Genomic DNA, 12102 nt, shown 5'->3' with positions numbered 1-12102 from the left:
TGCATGTGCATACATGGTAATGTATTTCATTCATGGGCTCAGTGGAGCTCACACTCTATTATATATGTTTTTCTGTTAGATGATCCTGTAGGTGGATGTCACTATGGTGGGGAGACTTATTACCTGGAGGAGAGCCATAGTGGTTATGACTTTATTGGTGTGGACCCGGACGGAGGTCATACCATTGGTGCGTGTGTTCTCGGTGATAGGTGAGGATGACCTGTGAAGGGTGTTGCTGCTGACTTTTTATCTTGGGGGCTCCTTTTTATTTTTGATGGCGTTTTTCCCCGTTTTACGTTTAGCTTTCTTTCTTTTTAGGGCTCGGGTTACCTTACCCTGTATATATTTCTTTTGTTTAAAAGCTGTATATGGTAGAAATAGGTACTACTATTTTCTTTGTGGGTGTGAGAGTGGGAATGAAGAAACACAGTATTGTATATATTTTCAATTCTTGTACTGCTACTCTTTCTGTCAAATGTTTTAATGTAAACATAGCTTTCCACAGCACTCTGAGTATTACATGATGTATTATGGTGGATGTGTATGTCTGTGAATGGATTAATTGCTTCTAGATTCTTGGGATTTGGCGGATTGCTGACATGCAATTCGAGTCAGCTACCTAATCCTCCCAGGGGGTAGTTTGGGGTGTGACAACTGGGGTTTTGACCGAAAACGTACCGATCATCATGGTCTGAATGTATCGTTGAAGTTCAGAATCATTGGTGTATTCCTGCTCTGAGTAATTGGACGTCCCTTTATTGGGGGAAGAAGACTCGGGCTCAGTCATCCCCTTTTCCTCCTCCGCCGAGGCGAGATTGCGTGAAGCCAGCTTTTGATCCACTTCAAAATTTGCTTCAGATTCCCTACCTCGTCCTGGGGCTGCAAGCTTTATCTCGGCCAACACCTGCTCCTTCCCTTTTGATAGAGGCCTGACTGTCTGTTGGTTGATTCCTTTGTCAGCCTTGGGATGGTCCACGGAGAACGGGGACCCTAGCTGTTCATCCCTCTCTCTCGGGGCACTGCGTGACCCGTCCACACGGATGGGCGGCTCCTCAAGCTGGTGTCGCACTGCTGCTTGCTGTCTTTACCATCTGTGCTTCTGGGTCTTAGTCATCCTCCTCCCTTGGTCAAAAGGAAACTTTGGATGTCTGACAACATTCCAATGGTGATCTCTCTCAGCCCTTGATCGGGGAATCACCATCCTAGGTGGAAAGGGAGTAGAAAACCTTCCTGGTGAGCCTCCTCGTGCCTCTTGCTCTGGCAAAGTGACAGCGGATCGCTAGTCAGCCAACAGACCTGAGAGGAGGCCGCCACCACCCCCTACTGCAATCAAACCCAACCCAATGCCACCCGCCCCTTCCCAATGTTGCAGCCCAACCCCACCCTACACGTTTCCCCCTCCCCACTTTGACGCGAAAGGTTTACCAATCAAAGGTCGAGACCTCAGAAGATACAAATCAAAAGAAACCCCTAAACAAATCTTATCAGTTACCATTACTTCTTATCTAATCTAAAGTTCAAAATGCAAATACAGATCTTGCTCTGTTGAAGAATATACATGTATGATACGAAGATGCCAAGACTCAAAGCTATTTTTTCTTGTTAGAATCTAAACTTTGAAGCAATGGTTGCAATTCAAGATCAAAAACAAAGTTTTCCTATCTGGGCAACATTGAAAAGAGACGATGATGATGAACAAATGGAAATTTTAATCATAGCTTATACATGTCACACATCTCATAATTACGATTACTATGCTAAATTAGACGAAACTGAAGAACTAATAATTACCATTTTTTTTTTGTTAACTCGTGATTTGGATCAAATAATGTAATCAGACCACTTAGAGATGAAGGAGATATGATCTATGGACTCTCCAGAAACATCTTCAAGCTTGGAAGGCTTCTCTTTTCCTTCCACAAGCCTTGCCAGATTTCCAATAGCAGTAGTCCTCAACGGCACATCAATCAGAACAACCGCTCCAGCTCCAATCTTCGCTCCCTCTTCGATCTTTACATTTCCAAAAATCGTAGCACCAGCTCCAATCAAAACCCCATCGCTAATCTTTGGGTATCGATCCTCTCCAACCTTGCCAGTCCCATCTAGGGCGACATGATGCAAAATCACTTCTATTAGGTGCACCTATGGGGGGTTTACGATCACAACGAGGCTGAGATCACAGCAAAGGGTGGGGTTACGAGGAAGCAGGGTGTGGAGGGTTGGAGAAGGAACATCAGGAGGGGGAAACGTGTAGGGTGGGGTTGGGCTGCAAGTGGGGAAGGGGAGGGTAGCGTTGGGTGGGGTTACAGCAAGAGTGGTGGCCGATGGGGTTGCAAGAAGAAGAAACAAGCAGAAGAAGATGGTGATGTGGCCTCCTCTCAGGTCTGTTGGCTGGCTGGCGATCCAGATCTTCGTCAATGACCTATCTCTTAGGCCTTGCCCCTAGTTGTCATCGAGATTCACCTGACCATCCTCGGTCAGACCCAGTGGCAGGGTGCCCGGGCCTGACTTACTTGGCAGGCCCTGTAGCCCGTGCAAGTTTTGCTTCTCTCCCGCCTGACTGATTGTCCACCGAAGGGGTACTTAACTCGGCCTGAGGCTTATTCTGATACAACTTCTTACAATGCACACAAACCCCCCATCGGAACCGTTGGTCTAGCAGCGGGTCAATGGCTTCGGGGTCCACACCCTTTTCCTTCTCCTCAGTCAGATGTTGGAGATGCTTCAGCGTGACTAGTAGTTCCTTCCTCTTGGGTAGGCGTAGCTTCAATAGGTCAGTATCCGCCATGTTGACTGGCGGGAAAGGGTTCTCATCCACCAGCATGACGCCTTTCCCCTTGTCCGGGAACTTCAAGCATCCATCATTGATAACCTTCTGCAAAGCCATTCGAAGAACAATACAACCATTAAAGTTGTGAGTGAATGAATTTTGCCACTTACAATACCTTTTACCCTTGATCTCCTCTGCCGAAGGTATATGATGACCTTCAGACAGCTTAATTTGTTTGTCTTTAAGGAGGTGGTCAAAAATTTACTCGGCCTTCGATATGTCATAAGAATATCGGGTCCTACTATCTAGATTCTTGGCCAGAGTCGGCTTTGGTGGTGGGCTGGCCCCTACGCGTTCGCCTATTGGAGATCGGGCCTTGCACACGTAGGGCTTCCCCGAGACAATTTCGACAATGCTAATCTCGCATTCTTCATCGGCCTTGAAATCTAAAATGTTGACTGAATTGGGGTTAGCAGCCCCCATAATCTCCAAAGCCGACTGCTTATAAAGGTCCCTAAGGACGAGGCCTTTCGGTCCTCCTCTTCCTTGAGGAGCAACTCATAGCTGGTTGCTTGGGCTACGAGTTGACCAAGGTCTGGGAATTCCTATCCAGCTAAACGCTTCCGTAGTTCGAAGGAAAGCCCGCCCAGAGCTATCTTAGCATATTCTGGCTCTTGTAAAATAGTTGGGCACTTGTATCGCGCCATCTTGAATCTATTGACAAACTTAGCAACTAACTCGTCGGGTAATTGGCACAAACGTGCCAAGTCCGCTATGAAGACTAGAGGATCAATCCGGTAAAACTGAGCATGGAACTGATCCTCCATCTCATGCCACGTTAATTCGAATCAGCCGGTAAGTTGATGTACCAGGTGAATGTTGATCTGGTCAAAGAATTTGGGAACAACCTAAGTTTCATGATTTCATTATCCCCAAAGTTCCCACACTGGACAACGAACCTTGCTATGTGCTCGACAATGGACATACTGTCCTCTCCCGAGAACTTAGCAAACTCTGGAATTTTTTATTATACCCAAAATCCAACAGGTCATAATGGTCGGGGTAAGGCTTCCTATACACTGGCAGGGTAATAGGCCGAAACAAGGGATTAATTTTCTTGTGGATCAATCGGGTCAAATCTACCTGATTAACAAGTACCTAATTGGCTTGATCTGCAACCAATGGCTGCCTCTACCGGATCTCTGCTTGTCCCTCGTTGGGAGGTGGGGGAAAGTGATCGACATATGGCCATTCTGGCTCTGGTAAATTCATCCTAGGCACTACTGGCCTTTGATAGAAACTTGTACTTGCACGCCTAGCGTGCTCTCCTTCAATGGCCTGAGGACCTATTGTTGGACCTATCGTGGTGACCGGCACAGTCAAATTCCCGATCTGCAGTGTCAGGGTAGTAACACTGTTCTGAGGAGGTGTGGTCCTAACCGCCGCGCCACTTGCACGTGTTGGCTGGCTGGAGGAACTAGCACAGCCGGCCTGACCAAAAGTGCCGGGGTAAACCCCCTAAACAGGCGGCAGACCGATTCCGGTCCCCATCGCACTGCCCATTTGTGCGGCTGGGGTCTGGCCTATGTAGAGTTGGTTGACTTGTGGTGGCCGCTGTTGGGCTAAAAACATCATAACCAACTCCTCGAACCGGGCCTGGGTGCAATGGTAGGCCTGGGCCATGGAAGCCATGATGTCCTTCATGTCCTCTATCCCAGTTTGCAGGTAGCCTTGCGTCTCAGTGGCCATGCGGGCTTGCCCCTATAACAACGCAGTCACGAAAGGAGGAACAGTAGTATCCAACTGTTGTTCACCCTGCGCGACTAGCTGATCAGCATTTCCACCATCAGACTCATCTGTTCCTCTATCTTTGTTGCGTTGACTCGTTCTGGTATCCACCATCACTGTCAAGTGTCCCACTGGGCGTGCCAAAAATGTTTATACTATAAATCCTTCAGCCAGCTAGGTGTGGCCAGAATGGGAATAAAAGACACCCTGTTATGCTGTGGCGGCCTAGAGTTCTACTCGTGCCCCGGTATTCCGAGGACTTCTCAAAGATAATAGACCAAACGGATGTAACAATGGACTGGACTTGCACTTCAAATTACTTGACGTGAACAATCTACAATGCAAATCGTAAGGGTGCATAAAGCAATATACAAGAAAATCTTAAGTTCACACCATCATGAAAGGAAAAGACATCAGTACAAGGAAAATAAAGATAAGTAAAAATGCAGGTTTGTTGTGTGATTGATTGATGCCTCTTCCTTGCTTCTCCTGCTTATTTATACGGTAAGGATAACCATAAGGAACGGTCCCCTAAATCATCGGCCATAACTTCGCCATGTTCAGGCCAACACACCTTCCCAGTCCTAACTACCAAGAACTATCAGTAATACTAACTATTCGCTTCTTGGCCAATGACCCCGACCCTGACTGGAAAGCGCCATTGTGCCTCGATCAATCCGCTCGATCGAGATGTCCCGTGGCCGAGTGTCTCCGCCTGACCGTGAAAGAGTGGAGCAAAATCTGGGTGAAAACAGGTGGAGGGGGGTTTGATATTATGCATACTTAGAAGGGAGGGATGATATTTACCCATTATAAATCAATAATTTTCTCTCTCCCTATTGTGAACTTTGTCATGGCGCTACCCCTTCTTTTACATTGTGATCCACTCAATTATTACACATCATTATATATAAGGAAAATTATGCGTACACCCCTTGTACTTAGCATTAAATATAAATCGATCCGAGGTTTCAAAATGTGAATGAGTGAACCCGGGTATCAAAACCCTGCTAAAGTAACTGGCCATTGGCCATCCAACATTAACTACTTACGTGGTCTAAAGAAGGAAGATGTGATCTTTTCTTCTTTCATTTTAATTTTTAGGGTAAAATCTAGGTGAGGTGCCCAATTTTTGTGAAAAGGATTTATGAGGTGCCCATTTTTTCAAAAGAGACGTTTGGGGTGCTTTGTTGGTTAGTCCTATTTTAAAATGATTATATTTCTAAAATACCCTTACCCTACTCCCACCCTTCATCTCCCACCTTCGTTTCCACTTCAGTGGCCTCCATGACGGCACAATCTCCGTACACCTCATTCCCTGTTCACACCCTCCCCTCCCCACTGCTCTCCTAACTCACTCAAGAACATCGAAGAGAAGCCACCAGTAAATTTATTATAGAAACTCCAAAGAATGCATATCTAAGTCGTTGAGTCAATATCTGAAAATCAAAGAGAAACGTGAAACCCAATGGGGAAACACTACTACATCCACTCACCGAGGCCACCAAACCTCGGTAAAAATTACGTAATACTAGATCCAGAGGAAATTACAGATCCAGTATCAAATCAAGGTAGTCCGCTACTCTGAATTATTAAACTTGGGAATCGGAAATTCAAAACAATGGAAGAGATCAGGAAAACACATCAGCCACGAATACGTAGAAAATTAGACAGCAATAGAGTAGAAAGCCAAGGATCTGATCTTTGAAATGATTTCATGTTTACCAATTATGTTCTCTAATAGCGAAGAAATAATCACAAGAAAGCTCACAGAAGCAAACAGATCTATCGAACAAAATAACAGACCTTGATCGAACTTAACTAGTAGAACTATGGCAGATCACCCAAAAATAAAAATAAAAAAATTAACCACAAAACAAAGATTGAGACCGCAGATCGAGATCAGTTTGACCTTTTGTTTCCCCCAAATTTCTTCGGTGGAGACCGTTGTTGGATATGGAAACTATTCCATAAAGTGAATTGAATCAAAGAGTGGGTTCTACTAGTGCCTTGGTAATCCAAGGACCTTTCAAAAAGAAATGCAAAGATTGCATTGTGAAGAACAAGAAAAAGAAGCAATCAAATTAATTTTCTCTCTAGATACATCTTTGAAAAAATGATGGACTGTAGACATCTTCAATTTGACTTGGAATGATACGTCATTGCATCTGATAGTACTATTGGAGAGTAACCCAAACATGTTCTTTTAAGGAAAAGAACAGAAACCATTTACAATTACACTACTCCTAAAAAGAAAAATAAAAGATAAAAGTACAGACTTGTTTGATTGATTTGTGGATCCCTTCTTTTGTTTTGAGTTTTTCTTTTTATAGGCATCCTTAGGTGGTTTCTGTAGTTACCAGCTAGTTCCATAACTACCCACTTTTTTGAGAGGTAGTTGCACAACTATCCACTTCTTTGAGAGCTTGTTGTAACCACCTTGCTGACTGTTCATCGGTCACTGACCGTTCATCAGTCACTGACTGTTTATCGGCTATTGACCGTTTACGATCACTGACAATTTTGGGTCCATGACCGTTTTCTGACCGTTTTCGGTCACTAATCGTTTTCTATCACTGACCATTTTTCGATCATTAATTAACATGTTAATCTTGACCGAAATATATTTCGGTCTATTTCTCTATTGATCGAAATAGACCGAAAACAGAGAGTAAACAATGCCCCTCACAATCCCATTGAACGATATCACCATGCTAATTCGATGGGATTGTGTATGCCTTTTGATTGGTCTTGATCTTTAATTGCTCATTGGTTTGCATTAAGACCATTTTCATTGCATGTGTACCATCATTGGAAACGTGAGATGGGTCTTTGATTTTTCATTTTCAAGGCTACCACCAACAGCAAGTCATTTGCAACCTATCACCTCTGACATGGAGCACTTGAGATTTGAGAGCAATTAAATTTGTGGACCTTCTTTTCAAGATTCCTACCTAGCTCATCATCTCCACCTTCCCATCTTCTTTTCTTTCACTCTGTTTTTTTGTTCTGGGAACTTGGTTGTGGTTGAAAGAAGAAAGTGGCCAGCAGAATTCTACCGCCCTTGGAAAAAAAAATGAGAATTTGGGTCTCCATATCTCACGATTTGCAGGATTTGCGCCTAATTGAAGCACCTGTGTTGCCCCTAGTTGGTGATGGCCAACAAAGGTTTGGTTATTGGCTGAAAAATAGGTTGCCGGCCATCCAAAACACCAGTAGCAAGGCTGGTATATAAACCGTGCCCCTTGACGATGGGTTACGACTTCTCTATGCTAATTCACAATAGGATTTGTCCCTGGTTGAGCACTGTTCTTGTGCCTGATTCGGGATTGAATTCCCTTCATCGATATTTCTTCTTCTTGGTCATAAGATTCAATTCTGACTGGTGTTCCACCGGGTATTGTTTCCCCCCAAATTTCTTCGGTCTGGAGACCGTTGTTGGATGTGGAAACTATTCCATAAAGTGAATTGAATCAAAGAGTGGGTTCTACCAGTGCCTTGGTAATCCAAGGACTTTTTAAAAAGAAAAGCAAAGATTGCAATGCTAAGAACAAGCAAAAAAAGCAATCAAATTAATTTTCTCTCCAGATACGTCTTTGGTAAAATGAAGGACTGTAGAGATCTTCAATTTGACTTGGAATGATGCATCATTGCGTCTGATAGTACTATTGGAGAGTAACACCAGCAAGTTCTTTTAAGAAAAAGAACAGAAACCATTTACAACTAAGAAAAAAAAATAAAAGATAAAAGAAAAGACTTGTTTGATTTAATTTGTGGATCCCTTCCTTTGTTTTGATTTTTTCCTTTTATAGGCATCCTCAGGTGGTTTCTGTAGTTACCAGGTAGTTTCATAACTACCCGCTTCTTTAAGAGGCAATTTTACAACTACCCACTTCTGTGAGAGCTTGTTATAACCACCTTGCTAACCGTTCATCAGTCACTGACCGTTCATCAGTCGCTGACCGTTTTTAATCATTGACTATTTGGATCCTTGACCTTTTTTTGACCATTTTCAGTCATTAACCATTTTTTATCGAACAGATCATTTTTGGTCATTGACTGTTTTCCGGTCACTTACTAACAAGTCAGTTTTGATATAAATAGATTTTGGTCTATTTATCTATTGACTGAAATAGACCGAAAATAGGGTGTAAACACCTTTAGAAGGAACAAAAACTATCGATACATTTTTTTCAACAGGTAGTCATGTTCTTGAGTGAGTTAGAAGAGATGCGGAGAGGGGAGGGTGTGAACAGGGGAGGTATACGAAGGTTGTGCCGTCAGGGAAGCGACTGAAGCGGAGGCGAAGGTGGGATGAAGGGTGGGACTAGGGTAAGGGTAAATTTGGAAATATATTCATTTTAGAATAGGATTAACCAACAAAAGCACCCCAAATGTCTCTTTTGAAAAAATGGGTACCTCATAAGTCCTTTTAACAAAGATTGGGCACCTTAGTTGTATTTTACCCTATTTTTTAATATGAAACTTAGCAGGATCCACATCACCATCTTCTTTTTCTTCCTCCTACTCCACCGCCACCACCCCTTGACGCGAAAGGTTTACCAATCAAAGGTCGAGACCTCAGAAGATACAAATCAAAAGAAACCCCTAAACAAATCTTATCAGTTACCATTGCTTCTTATCTAATCTAAAGTTCAAAATGCAAATACTGATCTTGCTCTGTTGAAGAATATACATGTATGATACGAAGATGCCAAGACCCGAAGCTATTTTTTCTGGTTAGAATCTGGACTTTGAAGCAATGGTTGCGATTCAAGATCAAAAACAAAGTTTTCCTATCTGGGCAACATTGAAAAGAGACGATGATGATGAACAAATGGAAATTTTAATCATAGCTTATACATGTCACACATCTCGTAATTACGATTACTTTACTAAATTAGACGAAACTGAAGAACTAATAATTGCCATTTTTTTAACTCATGATTTGGATCAAATTATGTAATCAAACCACTTAGAGATGAAGGGGGTATGATCTATGGACTCTCCAGGAACATCTTCAAGCTTGGAAGGCTTCTCTTTTATTCCCACAAGCCTCGCTAGATTTCCAACAGCAGTAGTTCTCAGCGACACATCGATCAGAACAACCACTCTAGCTCCAATCTTTGCTCCCTCTTCGATCTTTACATTTCCCAAAATCGTAAAACTAGCTCCAATCAAAACCCCATCACCGATCTTCGGGTGTCAATCCTCTCCAACCTTACCAGTCCCATCTAGGGTGACATGATGCAAAATCACTTCTATCAGGTGCACCTATGGGGGGTTTAGGGTTGCAACGAGGCTGAGATCACAACAAAGGGTGGGGTTGCGGGGAAGCAGGGTGTGGAGGGTTGGAGAAGGAACATAGGGAGGGGGAAACGTGTAGTGTGGGGTTGGGCTGCAAGTGGGGAAGGGGCGGATGGAGTTGGGTTGGATTGCAGCAGGAGTGGTGGCCGATGTGGTTGCAAGAAGAAGAAGAAGAAAAAAGAAGAAATAAGCAGAAGAAGATGGTGATGTGGGTCCCACTAAGTTTCATATTAAAAATTGAAATGAAAGAAGAAAGGGTAAGATGGACATTACATCTTCACTCTTTAGACCACGTAAGCAGTTAATGTTGGATGGCTAACAGCCAGTTAGTTTAGCAGGGTTTTGAAACTACAGGAGGTGCACTCGTTCACTTTTTGAAAACTCGGGTCGATTTATATTAAACGCTAAGTACAGGGCGTGTACGTGTAATTTGCCCTTATATGAATCATGGTATTCTCAGACCATTAGATTCAACACTTGAATTTTATTTTTTTCGAACAATTTTTAATCATTGATTGCCAAAGCTTGGCACAACAGTAAGGTTGTTCTATTGTGATCAAGTGGTTGTAGGTTCTAATCAATAAACAATCTCTCCTTGGATGATGGAGATGTTAACCTATTTTTTGCAGATCTTTGATAGCTCTAAGGATATGGTCTTTCGATGTATTTAGAACAATTTCTTGCTAACTATAATCACCTCAATGGCCTATCAAGCTTGTGAATTACAATATCCTTATACGTATGAATCTTGTAATATTTTGCCATCTAATTAATATAATTTCCTTCTTTTTTTTGTGATACAATCACTTGGGATAATGATTACAAAAATTAGACTTCTGATGGTTCCTCCTCTGCGATCTTCCTTATCCCCCTTCTCCTCTTTCTTCTTGTTCTTGTGATCTATAGGTACTAGCTGCTACTGCTTTGTTAAGTTCCTTGTGAGATTTATCTTCACAGGCCAAGTGCGATCATGAGGTTACTTCCAACCTTGTACTCTTCCTTTTTCATTATCTCGCCTCGAACCTCGGTTTCAGTTTTGTGTTTGCCTTTTGTTTGCTTTACTTCTTTCTTTTATTCTGATTTGACTTGTTGGGGGCCTTTTGGAGCTTTTCTATAATTCCCACTTCCCTTTCCTGATTTCCTTTTCCTATTGACATCAGCCTACACTTTTCTTTCCTCTTTTCTTTGTCATCCACAGCCTTCTTTTTTCGTTCCTCTTTCTTTCATTTTCTTTTCCCTATCCATCTTTAAGTCCATTTCAGATTCTGCTTTTCTTGTTCTGAAGTATGATTGAAGACATGTCTTGGAGATTATCCAAGAAGGATTTTTCTGTAGGCAATGCTACGGTCCATGGGATCATGGTGGTTCATCTTAGGAAACTAATAAACAATATTTTTTGAGTTCCCAACTCTTTGGATCTCTAGGGTTGTCCCTAGGGAACCACAGGGTTGCCCTAGGGCACCCCAAACTAGCTTGGGCATCCTATTTTCAATTTTTAGGGTTTTCCATGGTCGCCCATGGTGCCCTACTAGGACCTTATTAGGGTTTGGTATGACAAACCAATGCCTAGTCCATCTCTTTGATGTCCCATAAAATAATGGGATCTATGTCATAGAGAAAAACACATCTCTATTCCATCCCATGGAAAGAGGGATCCATCCCATACCCAAATGCGCAGCGGAAAGAAATCAATTCAGGTTACTTTCACATCCTATGAATAATCATAAAATTAAAACAACAGGAATTAACATAAATTTGCTAACCTGATGAGCCTTGAATGTTGCTCCTCCAATAGACAGTGGTTCTTCTTCCAATGAGCACTCCAAGTAAATAGATCTAAACCTCCAATGGTGCAGCCAAGGTTCTTCAAGCCAATCCTAGATCTTCTCCAGTTCCTCAGTCACAGATCTAGGTTTCCAAAACCCTAACTCTCAAAAGTCTAGAGATCTAGAAGAAGGGATGAGAAGAGATCACAAGAGAGAGAGGGGGAGAGCCAAAATTCATCCAAGGGGGGGGGGGGGGGAGCAACCAAAAACATGGAGCACTTCGTCCCCCCTCTGCGTTTTTGGAGCTTTTATAAACTTAGGATTTCTAAAATCCTGGATGGGAATAATCCCTGTGAGGGTCTGACTCTCTCTCTCTCTTTGTTGGCTTTCCTATTTAATCTCGAAGTGCTTCTAATTGGTGAAGAAGTAGAATCTAATAGGGAATAGTATAATTAATTAATTATTTTAATT

At 42.7% G+C, this 12102-nt stretch overlaps 1 long non-coding RNA gene across 1 annotated transcript; it reads left to right on the top strand.

Annotated features, from left to right (window-relative positions):
- The first annotated feature begins 2349 nt into the window (after positions 1-2349).
- Positions 2350-9809, top strand: LOC122662476. Its single transcript, XR_006333035.1, has 3 exons — positions 2350-2362; positions 7593-7598; positions 9475-9809. It is a non-coding gene; the product is annotated as an uncharacterized LOC122662476 (long non-coding RNA).
- The last annotated feature ends 2293 nt before the right edge of the window (positions 9810-12102 follow it).

This window comes from Telopea speciosissima, chromosome 5 (assembly GCF_018873765.1).
Source record: "Telopea speciosissima isolate NSW1024214 ecotype Mountain lineage chromosome 5, Tspe_v1, whole genome shotgun sequence".
Classification (NCBI taxonomy): domain Eukaryota; kingdom Viridiplantae; phylum Streptophyta; class Magnoliopsida; order Proteales; family Proteaceae; genus Telopea; species Telopea speciosissima.
Note: the sequence above shows the minus strand (reverse complement) of the source record. Positions and strands in the feature narration are given on the sequence as shown.